The following is a 20,496-nucleotide window of genomic DNA, read 5'->3' on the forward strand; positions in this document are numbered from 1 at the left end:
ATGTAGTTCTGATAGAGCGGAATACATATACATGGGAAACCACGTGTGGCGAAAGGAGAATTCAAATAAATGAGCAGTTTGTTGATTTTCTGGACGACGAAGGGAGCGGTGTCCTTACAGTATCATATTAAAACATTTATTGTGAAGTAAAAGTAAAAATCACAGAAGACAATAATTGTGTAGGAGGAAATTGTGTTGCTAAAACGGTTAAATTGGACAGAACGCTCATTTTTTTTCCTTTTGTATATTTCAATACAAAAATTAGAAAATTTATATCTTCACATTTCATAATTCACATCTAATTTCTTACAAAATATCAGTTTGGTGAAAAGGTATATTTTAGATTATTTTTAACCATAAAGACAATAGAGTTTCTGCATAAACTATTCACTTTGGCCATTTTTGTAGTTCTTTTAGGCTAATTATAATACATGTTTGGTTGTTTATAGAGGCTAAATTTGGTATCATTATGCATTTGTACATTAAATATGTTATAGATTTTTTAAAACTTACCTGACCAGAATAAAAGAATGCTTTGAGCATGTTTATTTAGGTTCTGAATCGTAAAAAATAAACAAAAAGAAATTGCTCAGACAGACGAAATATATTTTTATTTTTCAAATGTAGTAGCAATAGTAAGAGAAACCAACACTATTTTGTGAAGGCAAATCGCAAACGAACCCATTTTTATATCATATAAAAGAAAAACAGGATCTTTGAATATGTCATAATTACACCCTAATATGTGGTAATTTTCTCTTCTATTTAGTTGGCTTTGTGAGGATTTATTCTGTAACTTGTGGTCATAAAATCATTCTGGTTGTCTTTCACTTTGTATATGCCGTAGTTTTTGTTATTGTCAAAATCAATATTCCATCTGTCTTTTAAAATCTTTACTTCTATAATGTCTCGTTGACTTTTTCCATTAAAAATGAATACAAAATTTGTTTTATTATGTTCAAGTAAAGTTATTGCTTTGATATTTATATATTAATATTTTTAAAAATTAACAAGTTTCTCATTTGCATAGTTTGAGCTTCTCTTTCCAATATTCACTGATAGGTGGCCTCAGAATGCATTTTTGCATAGAAATAAAAATTTAGATTTGTGATTTTTTCCGTAAAAATAAGTTTAAACACAATATATCCTATCATAGTTCCTTCTAGTACACATTTATATGTTTGTTTTAGTGATATAGGGAATTGTATAGTTCAAATAAAGATGAATTAAACATTTAAATGTTTTGGCGTTCACATTTTCTTTAGTGACTTCAACTTCTCAGTTTTTTAAACAAGAACCTGTCAGTCATGGTAGCCAGCGTTGCCAGATATGGAGATTTATCCCTAGATTTTGGGATTTTACGTCTGATGGGGATATTCCCTACAAATTTCTATGAAGGAGAAACAAAGATGAGTAAACCTTTATATTGTTGCAATTAGTTTGCTTGCACTTATATGAAGTATAGTAAGTAATTTATATATTAGTAAAGCCTACAAGATCTGAAGAAAATATATTTGTGGAAATGGGGATTTTGGGGTTGTTCTGGAGATTTTCTATCGTGAGTTTTGGGGATTTTAGTAAAGTTTTACTGTGACATTGCCCTGTTATACAATAACAGTACAATAATACCAAAATTGCAGTGATTTGACCCATGAAATCCCAACGAAGTCTCGTTTTGTCGACTGAAATATATATTGAGGACGAAATCTATTGAAGTTTTCTAGTGTCTGCAATGAACTAGTGGTAAGAATAATTTTGTTTGAGTTTATTAGGTATAAAAATGACCACCGGGAGTAGAGTGGCAGGATATTGGCCGCATTGATAGTTAAGCTATAGAAAATGGGATGAAATATATATTAGCAGTGAAAATTTTAATAGTCACTGTAATGTTATAATTGTAAAATTATAGTAAATGATTATATTATCATATGCATTAATTCTGTAGAGGTTTAGTGGTTTACCTTTAGAAATTATATTACTGTGATATCTACTATATACTGTAATCTCTCTATCCTTTCGAAGTCTTTAAATATCTTTCAGTAAAACCAATTTGTTCTACTACTATCAACCTCACTACGGCTAGTTCTAGTTCGAATCTATACCAGAAATTTAGTGTAATTTATTTTGTGTATTTTATTGCCTAGGCCTATATTTCTTGAGTTCTAGTAACTTCGTGCTAGATTAGGCCTACCCTCAGAGTAGGCTTAGCAGTACAGATTCGTGTGCGTATCTTGAATTTAATTAAAAATGACAAAAAACTAAATTTACGAAATAAACTCTCCACTTAATAAACCTCACTTTACCTATTCATATCATACCTATCATTACCTTACTTACTCTTACCTTGTCTACCCACAGGCTACCTTGCCTACCATCACTTTACCTAACCCTATCTTACCTAATCTCACTTAAGCCACATTTACCTAACCTTATCTTACCTAATCTCACTTAAGCCACATTTACCTAACCTAACCTCACATAACGTACCCTTACCTTACCGTACATCACTTTACCTTACCTCGCTTTACTTGCCCTTACCATACCTACACTTATCTTAAACCCCCCCCCCCCCCTTACCTTATACTTTATCTTGGCTAACCTGCCCATACCTTACCGTAACTAACCTACCCATACCTTATCCCAACTAACCTACCCTTACTCCAACTAACCTACCCTTACCCCTACTAACCTACCTTTACCCCAGCCAACCTACCTTCACCCCAGCCAACCTACCCTTGCTTTACCTAATCTAACTTTACCTTACCTTACCTTACCTTACTTTAGCTTAGCTTAACTTCCCTATCCTAAAATCCCTCTTTTAGCTCTAACTTTGTGCAGTAAATATAAAATGAAAGTCAGGGATGCACCATAACTTTATTTGTCATACTGAGCTACAAGCTCCTCTAATTCCTAAAACTAACTAACAAGCTCCTCTAATTCTTACCTGGCCTCGAGTGATCTCTAACCTTAGCTGGTCTACAGGTTTGGTCAAAGATAGATAAAAGATAAGCCTTAGACTAATTTAAATAGTTAGCTTGATCCTAATTGACGGAGGGTACAAACTGTTCCAACTTACCTCATATATTGCTCAATTCAAATTTGTTGGTAAGGTTTTATATGCATTGCAAGTAAACTATTATTATATAGTTAATATATAGTTATGGTTGGAACAATTTATTTTAAGAAGAATCAACAATCATAATCATGTTGTATATTCAGAAATCCTGTTTAAGGAAAAGAGAGTTGGCAAAATGTATTTTTGTATTACTTGATTGCTGTGTCTGGTACTGTCTTTAATGGTTTTGAGTGAAATACATAGAAAAAGTATTGATATTGTCAAGTTGAATAGTTTGCTTATATATATATATACTGTACAGTATGTTGTAAGAAGGGTAATGGTATGATACTTTGATATTAGGGTAAATAAGAATTTACCATGAGATAAGGTTGTTTATAGGGATTTTGTGATTGTGCTTTTTTATCAGTCAATAAAGATGTAAACTGCAGTACTGTTTCCAAATTTTAATATTGATGTTTGGGAAGGCGATGGTGTCTTATTGCTCATCGGTATTGGAAATTGCTTGTGGAAGCTGTGGTGTGAATTGGTAACTGTGACTGCTGGTGTTTGTATGCTTGCTTGGCAACATCGAGTCTCTAACACTGTACCGGCTTGGCCAACACCTTGCCACAACTTTAAGCCGAATAAAGCCAACGTTCCAGCAACTGTGTTTGGTATTCCACAATTTATTCGGCTTGAAGTTCACCATGGACAAGTTTCTGAGGCCCAGCCCGATTGACGTGGACCCAGAATCAGCGGATGTGGAGGACAAATGGATTATGTGGCATGATAACTTTAAGGCGTTCTGTGTGGCCATCAACCCAGACTTAAATCCAGATAAGTTGGCCTTGCTTCGTGTTTACGTATCTTGTAAACTGTTTAAGATAATTGAAAGTGCCACCACACATGCCACTGCCATAAGCGTGTTGAAGGCTAGATTTGTGAAACAGAAAAGTGAGGTGTTTGCCAGATACAAATTAGCCACCTGCAAGCAACAGATTGGCGAGACGCTAGATGCTTTTTTGGATAACCTCAAAGGTCTGGCCTCAGAATGTAGCTTCACTGATTGTACAGCCACTCAGGCTGAAGAACTGGCCATCAGAGATTCATACATCACGGGTATGGCATCTAATGCAATCTGACAGAGACTGTTAGAGAACGTATCCTTGGACTTATCCACAGCTGTGAAACAAGCCTATGCACTGGAAATGGCTCAACTGCACTCAGCGTCTTATGCAAGTGAAACCAATACCACAGTGGAGCATTGATAGATGATCAGGCAAAACCCAAAACGGATCCCAACGGTTTTCTGATCGAAATGAGTGACTCCCCGAATCAAAGTGAACGTGCTGCGCCGTCAGCGGTCAGAGGTGCTTCTTTTGTGGAGGATCCCTACATCCCAAAGCCCACTGCCCGGCCAAGAAAGCCTCATGTTCCATCTGTTAGAAAGTAAGTCATTATACTCGTGTCTGCAAGTCGCAAAGAAAACGATGGAACAATAATGGTACTGTAAATCATCTAACTCTAATCTTGTAGCTGGAATAGTCCCAGACACCCTCCCACAGTCCACCCCTGCTTCCATGACAGGGGCCATTGTGGCTGCAGCTTCTCCTGCACTCCGAAGTGTTTACAGAACTGTCCTACATGTAGAAATGAATGGAGGCGAGGCCCTGGACGGGCTGGTCGACACTGGAGCATTTAAACGGATTTTGAGCGAAGCGAAAAATCTATTTTTGGGTGAGATAGCCATGTCGTCCTGATGGAAGGTTCCTTCAGTAGCTTCCTTAGGGTATATTTGACTACAGTAGATATTCCCAGAGAATTAAACTAAAGGTTTCACAGAATTCTAACTTCTGGTGCGAGTACCCATAAGGTTTCCCTTTAGGATATCGTATAATAACACGCCACATAGCTATCTGCACCCCACATAGCGTTTACGCTTCGAGGGGGAAGTGTGGCAAGTATAGGAGGAGCCGTTACTAAGTTCTCCTCCTCCGTTACTGTTACGGTACTCTTTGACGTCATAACCGCCGCCATGTTGGCCGCCATCTTGGTTGACGTCACCGTTGCGCGCCTTCCTCATTCCTTCCGGCGTCTAGGCCAGCCTCCATGATACTGTCACGGTGGATTTTTCTTTTCCTCCTGACATAAATTTTCGTTATTCATCAAAAGTGAACTTGACATTCGACGTGTAAGAGAGAGAGACGTGATCCTTATCTAGTTTTATTCAGTTCAAAATGTTGTACACTGTTCCATAATTTGATCTTCCAGACTGAGTCCAAAACCACAGATCTCCCAGACTGATTCATGATCACAGGTCTCCAAGACTGGTTCCCTGTAATTATTACAGGTATTTAATTTTTTTATTCTTCAAATAATAATGCCTACCTCTAAAAGCTTTGTAATAACAAAGAAAAAAAATATAATTACTATGCTTCAGTTTCAAAACAAAATTACAGGATACTTCTATTTGATAATTTTACAATAATATGAAACAATAGTTTTCAATTTCCCTAAAGAACAAATAATATATGTGAAAATAGAGGAGGTTACCTTCAAGGTTTAAGAGGCAAAGGAAATCTCACAAGGTTAAGCGAGGTAAATTAGGCAAATATGCCCTTTAACGCAATATAGCATAGGCTAGGCCTCCTTAAACCTCTTAAAAATACCCTACTCAAGGTTTATAGGAAATTCTAGGCTAGGCTATAGAAGGTTTCTGTGGCCACTGTGTCTAGGTTAGGGAGGGTATAGGAGGACATAGGTTAACTCATATACCTAACGACATTGAATAATTTTTATAGCCTAAACTATTTTCCAAAGGAAATATAACTATTCAATTGATAAGAAAAATATCTGCTGGGCTTTCAGAAACAATTGTATAGCCCAATCTAAGATCATAAACAATGGAATTTTCCATGGGAGAGAGGGAAAGGGGGAGTTCCGAGGTGTCCTACAGGTCGGCTACTTCGTGACGCCCTCTTGGCATTGAAAATAAATTTACATATAAGGAACCATTACTTTTCGTACAGTTAATATGGTTTTCAGGAAAACGAGGAGGTCTTAATGTTACTAACATGTTCACATCCCCCTTTTTTTTAAAAAGAAAAGAATGTATCATACTCAAGTGAATAAATAGGGTGTCTTGTAAAATGATGCAACACGACTACGAGGGTGTATGCAAACTTTACCTGACATTGGCAAGCCACTGCATCCATTCTGATCACTTTTCCTCTCTATCTATAACATATTATTCCCTATCCCTATAATAATCTTCTAGATTATAACGAAGTCTTATCTTTGAAAAGGGCAAGTCAATGTCTTCTCTAATGACCCAAAACAAATATCTTTAATGGACGGGGAAGCATGCCCATTCGGCCTCTACGTGTTTGAATGTTTCTCTCATGCCAGTATGGCCAAAACGAAAAAAAAAGAAGGATTCAAGACCACTTATCAGATAGAGAGAAAAACATAAGAAGGGAATGGCAATAATGTTACATGCATTCGTTGATGAAATAAATTTTCTTTAAATGATTTTTATAATCAATATTACTAACAGAGATAATTTTAAAGATATTAGAGTCAAATGATGAATCAATTTCACAGAAAAAAAAATCAAAATACCAAAAGGATAACATTCTCCCATTACAAAGCTTTTCCCTTAGGGAAAAATTGATTCATGTCCACTCTAATATCAGGCCACATTCCATCATGGTCTTGAATAACCCTTTACATGTGCTTGCTAACGTGGAATACAGATCTCGGTTCAACAAAATCAGAAACACTCTCAATAGAGGGAAGAGATTACTCTTGTACAATCAAAACATGGATATCTTGGAGCACTTAATGGGGACACTACCCTAAAGGTGTGCATTCGGACATCTTTCCTTGTAGCTTTGCCTAGCCCTATGCTGCGGTTAGATCGACTCCATTTACACAGGTGATCATGTCACTTTACATCAACAGAGCTCTCCACTAAAGAAGGGAAACGTTGGCTGCTATTGAGGTGTCCTAATGACTACCTAACTATCCAGACCTCTTGGTTAGAAACGACTCTCACATCACGAGTCTCAAAGGCGTTCGGAAAGGGGCGCACTCCATCCTGATTTGTACAAAACCAGTACCACAAGAGCAGAACTAATTACTATAAAACAAGATCAATGGGACCACTACAACACTCATAATCAGGGAAATTTTTCTATGATCCATTATATTTTTATTACAATTTCTTTTTCTTGTAGAAAAAAATCTATTCATCAACTTTGAATAATTCCAGAGTTTGGACTACAACGTACAAAAATATTATAAAAGTAAAAAAGAAAAATACAAAAAATACAGGTACAGTATCATAAACGTATAGGAACAGGTTTGCTTCACAATCATACTGAGAGTATATAGTAGGCTTTCCTCTCAGCAAAATTCACTAACAGTGTCTATGAGACGGGAAGGAGGTACAATATTTCTAGCGCCTCTTGTGCGAACTCCCTCAATTACTATGTCAGGCCCATTTTCTGTGTGCTCTTGCATATTCAATAAGTACTGTTCATCCCCATAGAATGGTTTGAGTTTATCAGCAGCACTCTCAAGTACAGTGTCATTGAAAACATTTTGTATCACATAGGTAGACCCATCGCAAACACTTTCTATCACTTTATATGGTCCAAGCCATTTCACATTTAATTTACGGCTTGTACCTGGTAACTGGGTCTCATTCTTTACCCATACTAGGGAATGTAGTTCCACCTTTTTGTTCACTCTTTTTCGATTGGCAATATTGACAAATGTTCTTGCCATTTCAGCATGTGTCTTTTGAATTATTTCATGGGCTCGAGCGAGATCAGAGTCCGTCACCTCATCATCCATTGAAGGCACTTCGCTGAGAATTTGCCTAAAGGGCCTACGGCTAAAAAATACATAGTGAGGCTGTTCACCAGTGGTGGCATGTATTGCACAATTAAGGGTTCTCTGTGTCTCTCCTAAATATTTTGGCCATTGATATGGATCACCCTGACACATGACATTCAACAAAGTTTTCATGTTCCTGTGCATCCTTTCAGAGATACTGTTACCTTCAGGATGGTATGGTGTGATGAAACCAGTATTTATGTTGTGTACTCTACAAAGATCTCTAAACTGTTGTGAGGTAAATTCAGCACCATTGTCAAGAATTACACACCTTGGAACCCCAAAGTCGTTTAAATACTTTTCAAAGTTTTTACTGACAACATCTGTCGTCTTGTTCCTCAGTGGGTAAAACTTCACATAGCGTGAATAGTGATCAATGATGGTAAGAACATACCTGTATCCATTTGCACCAGACACCTTGTCTGTCAAATTAATACTGATACGCTCCAAGGGTTTATGTACTGGAGGTAGTTCATGGAACTTTTGCTGTAAGGACGGACTGTCTTTATGAGCTTGACATGTAATACATTCTTTAACATATTTAACTACATCAGATCTAAGTGAGGGCCAATAGAAGTACGTATCCAAAGCGTCAATAGTTTTTCTCCTACCTAAATGACTTGCAACAGACTCATGACCAAATTTTAAGGCTGCTTTCCTAAGCTCTTGAGGCACCACAAGTCTTAACTGAATACTGTTATCTTGCTTATCCGAACTCAGGTACAACAAACCCTCATACAGTATAAACTGATGATTTAAAGCTCTGGGAAACCTCTTCCTAGATAATTTTCCTCCTTCTAAGTAAGCAATCAAGTCACCCCATCTGGCTTCACTTACTTGTTTATCTCTAAATTCTTCCTTACCTAACCCAAGATAATTATCTTGATTATCGTGGAAAATTGCTCTAACTGGCCTGCTTAACTGATCAGCAACTTCATTGAGCTTTCCTGGCCTATATACATCCTTAAAGCGATAATCTTGCATTTCAATAATCCATCTATTCATCCTAGGAGATTTTGTCTTTCTCTTGAAGACTGACACAAGAGGCTGATGATCTGTCTGAACCGTAAACATGGTACCCCAAAGAAAATTATGAAACCGCCTACAGGCCAAGACTATGGCCAAAGCTTCCCTATCAGTAGTTGAATACCTCTGTTCGACAGGTTTCAATTTCTTTGAAAAGTATCCAACAGGTTTCAAAAGACCATCACTCTCCTGCATCAGTACTGCACCTACATGGTCTAGACTAGCATCTGTGAACAACTGAAAAGGCTTTGCCATATCTGCTTTTACCAGTACTGGAGCTGTCATCAAAAGTTGTTTTAGCTGCTCAAAACTAGACTGACACTCTGGTGTCCAACTAAATGGTTCTTTCATTCTTAAGAGATTAGTCAAGGGGACAGCAATTTTAGCAAAATTGTGTATGTGCTTCCTATAAAACCCACACATACCTAAAAATCTTCTAGTTTCTTTTACATTAGTGGGAGCTCTCATATCTCTGATTGGACTTACGTTGTCCGGACAAGGTTTGCATCCATCCCTAGATATGATATGGCCCAGAAATTTGACCTCTTCTCGAGCGAACTGACATTTCTTAATATTTAGCTTCACTCCCTTTTTACCTAACAGTTTGAACAACTCTCCCAATCTCCCAATTAATTCTTCCAAACTAGGGGCCCAGACGACTATATCGTCTAAATAATTCTTGACCCAGCCTTTCTTTATTAAGGGAGCTAAGATATTTCCTATTACTCTTGAAAATATGGCTGGACTACAACTCAACCCAAAGGGTAGTCTCTTGAATCTATACAGGGAGACTCCATCACTAAAAGTTGTCAAATCTCTACTATCTTCCTCCAATTCTACCTGGTAGTAAGTCTCTTTCATATCCAACGAGGCATAAAACTGATTCCCGGAAGCTGACTCAACTAACTCTTCTAATCTAGGTAGAGGATGAATATCAGTTTGGAGGTGTGTGTTAACTTTCCTAAAATCCAGGCACATTCTTTGCGAGTTATCAGGCTTCCTAACTAAAACTATAGGACTTAACCACGCAGCTGTGGATGGCTCAATTATATCTTTGGCCTCCATATCCTCTAACATATCGGCAATAAGTTGCTTAGCTTTCTCAGGATATCTATACATAAGGGTCCTAACTGGCTGTGGATCACTAACATTAATATGCCCTTGAACTCCCTGAAATTTTCCTAACTCATTATTTTCTAATATAAAAATTTGATGATTTTCCATTACCATGTTCTTCAACTGGGCCTGTTGTTCATCCTCTAGATGTGACCAATCGTGTTGTGCAATTAAACTTTCTAATTTCTCCTCTCTAGTGCATCCTTGTCCTGGTGCAACACGCATGCTTTCAGGGATAAGCTCATTCTTAATCTCAATCTTTCTACATATGGGAGATTCTGAACTGATGTCCCTTTCATCAATCTTTTTATAAGTACCTATCAACATTCCTATCTTTAGCTTAACTATACCCTTTGTACTATTTATTAGAGGTATAAAGACTTCCTTATTGTTATTAACTTTAAGGCACAAAGCATTCATAGCACCACTATGTTTCATTCCTGGTTCCAATAGAAGTACTGTATCCGCATCTTCATTAACTTTAACATCATACATTCCTGCTGAGGAAGGAGGTAGAATAATCTTTTTCTTTAACCTAATCTCATCTACATTGGGATTTGAGGATTCAACTATCTTGAGATTCCTAATTCTCTTTGTGGAAGGTCTCATTTTAAGAAGCCGCACACGGTACGTAATATTATCCCAAACCAGGATACCTTTCTTGTGATCCCATGTTAAACAAGCAATCCCAAGTAAATCTGCACCCAAAAGGACTTCTGTATCTAAAAGTGGGTCTGGCACAATATAAAATAAATGAGTAACAACTCTACGGCCAACATTAACACCCAAATAAACCGATCCTAATACCGGTACAACTGTGTCTGTGACTCCCATTAACTGTGGTAAATTTCTCATCTTAGCAGGCTTCAAACCTAAACTGTCCACAAAGGATTTCTTGACTATACTGGCACAACTACCTGTATCAACTAAAGCTCCTATCATGCAATCATTAACCATCAAACTTATACTTGGAGATCTGGCGTGACCTAGTCATAGTGAACTATCTCCACCTAATTGTCCTGGACATCCTACATGACCTCTCCTAACATTTGGTTGATGACAATCAAAGCATACTCCCTTGGGTGGATTATAAGGACAATCAGACAGATTATGGGTGGCTACTTTGCAAAAAGCACAGTACTTTTTAATATTATTTTGTCTCGTCATGGATACTTTCTCAATTTTCTTGTTTAACTCATCCAATTTTCTGGTTAATTTCTCTTTTTAAATATTAAACTTAGCCGGTGAATATATAATAGCTGACGTCTCCGACGGCTCGACAGAATTCAAAAACTCGCGAGCGATCGCCATGAAGGTAGCGGGTGTGCCCACCAGCGCCGACTATCGGCCAGATACCGCATATACATGTAAACAGCTCCAGTTCTTCTCTGTCGGTTTCATCGACAAGTCGATTCCACTCGCTATTATGACCTCGAGTTTTCTACCGAATTGGTGAAGTACTTGGTTTTGGTTTTATTGCTTTCGCCGTGTTGGATTATTCAATACTATCCTCAAAAGAAATGCTTTTGAAAGGAGAGTAAAAGTGTTTTGCCCTTGCTCTTTTATCTCTGGTTTTTTCCATAGAGTAAAAATGGCCGACCCTTCCCTTAGTGTACGGAAGTGTGTTTTAGGCTTTTAGCAATTATCTTATCACGTTATAAATTGTTGTTGTTAATTATAGATTTTCCTCTATATATTTTATATCTCACCCGCCTTTATTAGGCCTCTTCGATTAGCTTTCCATTTATACTAAACATCAAGATAAATTTTAATGTTTTGTTTATATGCGGCCTTACCTATTCCTCCCCTAGTCCGAGAGTAGGCGGTCCTAACTTGGAAACCGAAGTTAAACAACGTTGAGCCCATTCAACTTTTATTTTCGTTAAGTTTAAATCATTTGCTCTGTAAGAGTTATTAAATGAATATTTTTTAGTAGATATTTTATGAAAGATTTTCTTTGAATAGTCTTCGTGCTGTTTCAAAGATGAACTAACGTTTGGTTTATTTATGCTACGCAGTTTGCGCTCTATCATTACGATAGAGAAAGAGAGAACCACGGTTTCACTTTGCAGAAAGAGTAAATCGATTTTGACGTTTTGTTCATTCTTCTTTCAAACTGAATTGTTTTAAATACTAATTTAAAGGAACTTGTTAATTTTCAATTTCTTAGTCCTTTCAGTTTTTTCCTTTGGTCAAATAACCTGTTTATTGACGAAGGGTGAGTGGGTTTTTCTCTTCTGTGTGAAATCAAGAGAGAGAGAGAGAGAGACGGAGAGAGAGAGAGGAAGAGAGAACGTTCCGATCTTTATTCTCGTCCCAAGCGAGTAACGTTGTTCTCGAGTCAGTTTTTTACTCTCGTCCCAAGTCTCTGTACGGGGAGAAAGGATAAAACGTTTTTAGTTTTTATTCTCGTCCCAAGGCACTGTACGGTGAGAGATTGAAAACGTAGTTTATAATGAACTAGTGTTTAGTCTCCTCCCCAGTCACTGATCCTTTTAACTTTATATATTTCCGTTTTATTCGATATATATGTTTACTGTTTTTTTGCTTGTATTAATGTGCTTACATTATACGACTTATTTCGCAATTATAACCTTTTGATGTAGGGGAGAATTGCGTGCTTCAGGTAGAAATCAGTTTTATTCATGCCTAATGTGAAATTATTGAAAAATTCGATTTCAGTGAAGTAAGTGCAAAAACAGAAAATCGTAGTGATAAAGTGATAATTGCGCAAAGTGTTTTTTAGTGTTGCGACCGAGGGTTCGTCTGTTCGTGCTTGTCGTTCACCTAGTCCGATACCTCTTTCAGGCTCCCATGCTACCAGGGAGAAGTAATGTCGTAGGACTTATGGGGACGAGAGGCTTTAACCAACGAACAAACGTTCCCTCTATGGTATCGGGCTTGTCTAGCAAGATCGCCCCTACCATAAGACGAGCGAGGCTGTTTTTCTCCTCGTCATCCGAAGGCTTCTCGCAAAAGAAATCTTGGAGCAAAGTTTCTAGACCCTTAAAGCGGAAGTCAGTCCATTCAGGACAGGTCCAGCGTCCTGGCTGTAGCCATGGGGAAAGCTCTGACCCTTTGCAGTCGTCGGAAGACGATTCGCCTATTAAACGCAAGCGTAACACGGAGTCCGAGGGTCGCGGTAAAGGCAATGTTTTGCCAACACAGACGTTACTGTCGTCTCGGCCCGTCCCGACTCCTGTTGATCCTAAATGGGTTGTCCTGCAGGACATGCAGACTAAGCTTGCCTCCCTTATGGAGAAGTATGACGTTGAGCAGGTTCACGATGAACCTTCGCTTTCGAGTCGCCGTTACACTAAACGAGACTCTGGCCGTCAGCCGCCCAAATGAGCATTTACTCGTCCGTTTGACGTTATGAAACGTGATGTCGGTAGTTTGTCACGTCAGTCACGTGACTTGGATCCTTACTCGCTGCAGTCCCGTGTTGACTTTCAGCCGCTGCTGCAGCCTCGTGTTGACGTTCAGCCGCTGCCGCAGTCTCGTGTTGACGTTCAGGACGCTCGCCAACCAGCTCAGTTGCCTTGTTTTGATGTTGAACGTCAAGCACCGCAGTCAAGAGTTGTTTTAACTGCTCTATCTAGGCAGTCAAGGCAGTCTCGACTTGACGTCGAGCGTCCTCCCGCACCTGTTGTTGTTGCTGGTCAGTCCTTTAAGCAGTTACATGACGTAGCATCCTTGACTGCTACTGATGCTCCTTTGCGTGTGGACTCTGCTTGTCAAGCATTGCCACCACAGCAGGTCTCTCCCTTGCTTGAGACTCGGCAATTGTCAGACGAGGTTCCTTCAGATGAGGAAGTTGCTGATCCCCCTCCTACTGATATTCCCTTGGGGACTCTGTCAGACGGAGAGGAGCCTAAAGCTGCTCAGCCCTCTATGGACTTTAAATAAATCATGCTGATTTTTAAGGATCTTTGTCCGGACCATTTTGTAACTGCGGCTCCTCGTTCGCCTAAACGTCAGAGTTTACACTAGGCCTAGCTACTTCGAAGCCGTTGTTTTCTAAGCTAGTGCTCTCTCGCTCTTCTAAGAGAGCTTTACTTTTGCTAGGCGACTGGTTGATCACCAGGAGGAGTTTGGGGGAGACAGCCTTTGCTTTCCCTCCTTTTAAACTGGCTTATAGAGCGAGCGTCTGGTATGACACAGGAGAAGTTCTCGGCTTGGGAGTTCCTGCCTCTGCCCAGATAGACTTTTCAAGCCTCATAGACTCTCCCTGGCGCCTGGCCATGAGACGCTCCAAGATTTTATGGTCGGCTTCAGAGCTAGACCATCTCCTGTTAGGAGTTTTTCGAGCGTTTGAAGTTTTGCTGTACAATTATGTCATGCATAAACAAGGCAATCAGGGATGGCTCCAATGATCTGATAGCCACGTTCTCTGCAGGAACAAAACTATCAGGGATGGCTCCAATGATCTGGCAGCCACGTTCACTGCAGGAGTACGTAAGATGCAAGTGCGCTCAATGTGTTCATTGTCAAGACAAACTTCACGATGAAGTCTACCAAGCTGTCTTGACAGCATTAATGGAAGGCGACTGGATGGTCTCTCTCGACCTTCAGGATGCATACTTCCACATCCCGATTCATCCAAACTTTCAACTACATCTGAGGTTTGTGGACGGGAAAGTAATGTACCACTGTCGAGCACTGTACTCCGACCTCATTCCTGCTCCTCTTGTTTTTACAAGGCCCTTGCAAAATGTAGCAAGCTTTCTACATTTTTTGAGGATTCAGAGCCTCCCTTTATTTTGACGACTGGCTAATCAGGGCGTTCGTCATTATATCGCTGTCTGGAGAGCCTCTAATGGACATTAGACCTAACCAAGGAGCTAGGTCTCATAGTGAACGTAGAGAAGTCGTAACTTACAGTATCCCATCCCAGACTATTCTTTTTTTGGGAATGGAGATACAGTGTCTGATTTTTCGACCCTTTTCGTCTCCCGCAAGAATGGAACAAGCTCTGTTAAAAGTCCTTCACTTGCAAGAGAAAAACAGTTGCTCTGTAAGAGTTTGAACTAGCCTCGTAGGAACTCTTTCATCGCTGGAGTAGTTTATCTCTCTGGGGAGACTCAACCTATGCCCTTTCCTATTTCACCTAAACATTGGAACAAGGAGAAGGGCTTAGTGAGTATCTCTTTCCCAATCTCCAACTCAGTCTAGACATGTCTGACTTGGTGGGACAGCAACATCAGACTTCGAGAAGGTCTTTCTCTTGCGATCAAGAACCCAAACCATGTGTTGTTTTCAGATGCAGCGGATTTGGGTTAGGGAGCTCCACTGGACAGTCTGGAAGGCTCGGTTCTTTGATCCACGGATCAGAAGGAACTCCTTTTAAGGCAGTAACATCTCTCCTTTGGCGAGATTTGTGCAGAAATGAATGTCTTGGCGGACGGCCTCAGCAGAAGAGGACAAGTCTTCTCCATGGAGTGGACGTTGCATAAGACTGTGTGCGAGAAGCTATGGATGACATGGGGTCTACCCACCATAGATCTTTTTGCTACTCTCTCTGACAAAGAGGCTCTCGACTTACTGCTTTCCAGTTCCAGATCCATAGACGCTTTCCTGCTGGACTGGTCTCACCTGGACGTTTATGCCTTTCCACCTTTCAAGATCCTAGACAAGGTGCTGCAGAAGTTCACCTCTCACGAAGGGACCAGGTTGACATTGGTTGCTCCACTCTGGCCCGCGAGAGAGTGAGTAACAGAGGTACTTCAATGGCTGGTAGACGTTCCAAGGAGTCTACCTTTAAGGATGGATCTCTTAAGGCAGCCACGTAAGGAGTCTTCATCAAAGCCTCCCCCGCGCTTCGTCTGACTGCCTTCAGACTATCGAAAGACTCTCAAGAGCTAGAGGATTTTCGAAGGGGGCAGCCAGAACGAGTGCGAGAGCTAGGAGAGCATCTACCGTCAAGGTCTATCAGTCGAAGTGGGAAGTCTTTAGAGACTGGTGCAAGTCATCATCCATTTCCTCTTCCAGTACCTCTGTAGCCCAAATTGCAGACTTTCTCCTACATCTGAGAAATGTTCGCTCCCTCTCAGCGCCCACTATTAAGGGCTACAGGAGCATGTTGGCGTCTGTGTTCAGACATAGAGGCTTAGATCTGTCCAATAATCAAGATCTCCAAGATCTCCTTAAGTCCTTCGAGACCTCTAAGGAGCGTCGTATGGCAACTCCTGGATGGAACTTAGACGTGGTCCTAAGGTTCCTAATGTCCGACAGGTTTGAGCCATTACATTCAGCCTCCCTGAAGGATCTCACCCTCAAGACACTTTTCTTAGTGTGCTTGGCTTCGGCTAAAAGGGTCAGTGAGATCCATGCCTTCAGTAGGAACATCGGCTTTTCTACAGATAAAGCCACATGTTCACTTCAGCTTGGTTTTCTTGGCCAAAAATGAACTGCCTTCTCGTCCTTGGCCTAAGTCATTTGATATACCTTGCCTGTCAGAGATCGTAGGCAACGAGCTTGAAAGAGTGCTGTGTCCAGTTAGAGCTCTGAAGTTTTATTTAGCTCGGACTAAATCCTTACAAGGTGGATCTGAGGCTTTGTGGTGCTCAGTTAAGAAGCCTTCATTGCCTATGTCAAAGAATGCTTTGTCATATTTTATTAGATTTTTAATCCGAGAGGCTCATTCTCACTTGAATGAAAAAGATCGTTGCTTGCTTAAGGTTAAGACGCACGAAGTAAGAGCTATTGCAACTTCTGTGGCCTTTAAGCAAAACAGATCTCTGCGAAGTATTATGGACGCGACCGTTTGGAGAAGCAAGTCGGTATTCGCGTCATTTTACTTAAAAGATGTCCAGACTCTTTATGAGGACTGCTACACACTGGGTCCATTCGTTGCAACGAGTGCAGTAGTGGGTAAGGGTTCTACCACTACATTCCCTTAATTCCAATATCCTTTTAATCTTCTCTTGAAATGTTTTTAATTGGGTTGTACGGAAGGCTAAGAAGCCTTTCGCATCCTTTTTGATTTGGCGGGTGGTCAAATGTCATTTCTTGAGAGCGCCCAGATTAAGGGTTTTGATGAGGTCCTCTTGTATGGGTTGTCGCCCTAGATACTTCAGCTCCTGGGAGTCTTTCAGCATCCTAAGAGGATGGCTGGGCTTCGTGAGGAAAGCGGACTAACAAGGCAGAGTAATCGTTAGAGTCAGCTTCCTTACCAGGTACCTATATTTATTTGGGTTTTGTTATGATATAACTGTCAAAAACTCTAAGCATATACGCCGTAAACTGTATTAATACTGGTCTCTACCCACCACCATGGGTGTGAATCAGCTATTATATATTCACCGGCTAAGTTTAATATTTAAAAATGATATTTTGATTATAAAATAAATTTTTGAATATACTTACCCGGTGAATATATAAATTAAAGGCCCCCCCTTCCTCCCCGATAGAGACCCAGCGGGATGAGAAGAACTGGAGCTGTTTACATGTATATGCGGTATCTGGCCGATAGTCGGCGCTGGTGGGCACACCCGCTACCTTCATGGCGATCGCTCGCGAGTTTTTGAATTCTGTCGAGCCGTCGGAGACGTCAGCTATTATATATTCACCGGGTAAGTATATTCAAAAATTTATTTTATAATCAAAATATCATATTTCATTACACGGAGTTCCTACCGGAGGGGTATTTGTTACTGGGATTGGTGACTGGGAACTTCCAGCTCCCGAAATGGGCATGACTCTGTTGTTATTACTACTAATAATTATGCCCTGAGCCCTATAATATTCTTCTTCTGCATATGCCATGAAATTCCTTAAAGGTATATGGTCTGCCAAGAAATCAACTAATTTAACTTGAACTTGTGAATTTAAGCCTTTATATATCTTTGTCTTAAGGAACTTATCTGATGTTGGAATTGGATCATTGGGGAACTTCAATGTTAAAGCTGAAATTTTACACTGCAATTTATTAACAAAAGAACTAGGAGGTTCATCAAAGTAATAAGTCATGGCAGTTATCTCTTGCCATGCCTATAAAAGAGTTGCTGCACCTATAAACTGTTGTTTCATGAGCCTTTTAATCTCACTCCAAGACAGATTATTACCATTCTTTTGTATCTCAGCGGCCAAGAAAGTAGCTATATCCTGTTCAGCCCTAGCCATGACAACTTCTATCCTCTTATCATCTGAGCCTGTGCAGGACTCTACTTGCCTAAAGAAAGTATTCAACCTATTGTCGGCAACTACACCCTTAAGCTCTGCAAGCTTGAGGAGAGATACATCTTTTGGCCTTAAAACAGGTATATCATGAGAAACTGCTACTGGAGTAGTATTTGAATAAAGGAATGGATTAGCATTACTGAAAGATCCAATAAAAGGATTGGATGTGACACACTGATTACCTTGCTGTATAATGAAAGGGTTTGTCTGATTAACAGAAAGTTGAGGAGGCGGGTAGGCTGGTGGTGGATTAGGGATGGGGGATGGTGTAGATGGTGTTGGAATTGCAGGGTTGTGTGTTGTTGGCCATGCCCTTATAGGTGTTAGGGGTACTGTACTCATGAGCGCAGATGCATTTTGTGGTGTGCTTTGTGTGTTCGTACATGGAGGGATTGGGGAACTGTATGGTAGTGTTCCTAGTATTGTATTGATGTGTGTATCTGGGCAAGGGTTGTATGGATTATGTGGAGTATGTGGTGCAGACACTATTGGGGGTTGAGTGTCATTAAGGGTTTGTATAAGGTGCCACATTGTCCCCTGAATATTAGACATCTCCCTGTCCATTTTTTGAACCTGCTGTGTTAAATCCCCTACCTGTGACCAAACTCCCTGATAGGACTGTGTAAGATTCTGTGTTTCCCTTGCAGTTTGTCTAACTTCGCTTTCTAACTCTATTAGTTCTGTGTACGAGTCATCCATGGCACTGACCATTTTAATACAATAATTTAACTAAAATTATTTAAACAGAAAAATCCCCAAATACGTAAATATTATCAGACATTAAGAATTACATGCAAAGTATAAGTTATACATACCTTATAAATAGGATTTTTAAATATAAAACTTACCCGCTGGTTATATAAAAGAGCTGAAGTCCCCTGACGCCAGGGCAGAAAATTCAAATCTCGCGCTATCGAAGATACGGCAGGTGTACCAACCGCACCCTAGCGGTAGAACAGGTGGAACCACACACCATCTCCAGTTCTTCTGTCTGCCGTCATAGCTGGCTGACATATAGAAGTTCGCTCTCGTGGTTTTACTCTCTTGGGAAGTTGTTTGGTGATGTACAACGTTCTTTTTTTGAGTTTAAGCTATCGTTGATTATTTTCTCTTGTTTCTTGTCTTGAAATCTTTTTGTTTGAGATTTTCTTTATTGATATTTCCCTTACTTTTTGCTCGTCGGTCTCTCACGTTACCATTCAAAATGGCCGACTCCTCCCCTGCTCAGCGTAGGTGTGTTAGTGAATGTTGTCGTACTCGACTTCCTAAAGGATCTATTGATCCTCATACTATTTGTGTGAAATGTAGGGGTAAATTTTGTTCATTAGATGATAGGTGTAATGAGTGTCTTTCCTTAACTGATGATGATTTTGTTACTTTCGATCGTTATGTTAGGAGACTAGAGAGAGATAGAGTTAGGCGTAGTTCTTCCCGATCTGTGGATAGAGCCTTACCTAATGTACCTGTTCCTAATCCTATTCCTTCCCTTGTGGTGGTAGATCAGGAACCTACTATGAAAGACATGTTTACTGCTATTTTGACTCTTGGTGAGAAAGTTGAGTCCTTAGCAGCCGATAGAAATACAATTTTTTCCGAGTTAAAGGTATTGAAAAACCGTGATCCTGTTGGAACTGTGGAAAGTGTTTCAGTGTCTGATGTTGGTGTACCGAAAAGTCGTGACTCTCTCGGTGTTGTGACAAGTGTTGCTAATGTGTTTAGTGTTGCGGAGGGTGTGTCTGCACGATCTTGTCGTTCACTTAGCCTAAGACCTCTTTCGAGCTCTCGAACCCATGGGAGAAGTAATGTCAAACGGCTTAAGGGAACAAGAAGCGTCATCAATTGTGCAGACGTCCCCTCGAACGTTCCTGTTGCCGTAGCTCAGGTCGTTCACCCTCATCGTAGGAAAGGTGAGGTTCATGCGTTATCCCTGTCTTCCGATGAAGGGTCGGGGAGTGAGATCTGGCGTCGCGCGTCAAGACCCCTTAAATGGACGCATGATGTTTCACAGCGTCAGGAATCGCCTGTGCGACCAGGATGTAGTTCGTGGGGTTCACCGGAACGTTTCCGTTCTCCCATCGCTTGCACTCCGGCTAAACGTACAGATCACCGTGTTCGTGTGGATATGATTCCTTCCGATTCGGACCTTGTTACTATTCATGCACCCCCTCTTCCTTCGGATTGGCTTTCTTCCCCCGAAATGCGTGGTGACGTTG

General features: G+C 40.2%; 1 long non-coding RNA gene and 1 pseudogene across 1 annotated transcript in view; one reads left to right on the plus strand and one right to left on the minus strand.

The window, feature by feature from the left end:
• The first annotated feature begins 1,578 nt into the window (after window positions 1–1,578).
• LOC137649691 (uncharacterized) overlaps window positions 1,579–20,496 on the plus strand; it is a 112,040-nt gene continuing 93,122 nt past the window's right edge. The window contains exon 1 of the long non-coding RNA XR_011045827.1: window positions 1,579–1,743. This is a non-coding gene — a long non-coding RNA (uncharacterized lncRNA). The remainder of the gene's footprint in view (window positions 1,744–20,496) is intronic.
• Window positions 10,998–18,994, minus strand: LOC137649855 (uncharacterized; annotated as a pseudogene).

Source organism: Palaemon carinicauda, chromosome 11, assembly GCF_036898095.1.
Source record: "Palaemon carinicauda isolate YSFRI2023 chromosome 11, ASM3689809v2, whole genome shotgun sequence".
Taxonomy (NCBI): Eukaryota; Metazoa; Arthropoda; class Malacostraca; order Decapoda; family Palaemonidae; genus Palaemon; species Palaemon carinicauda.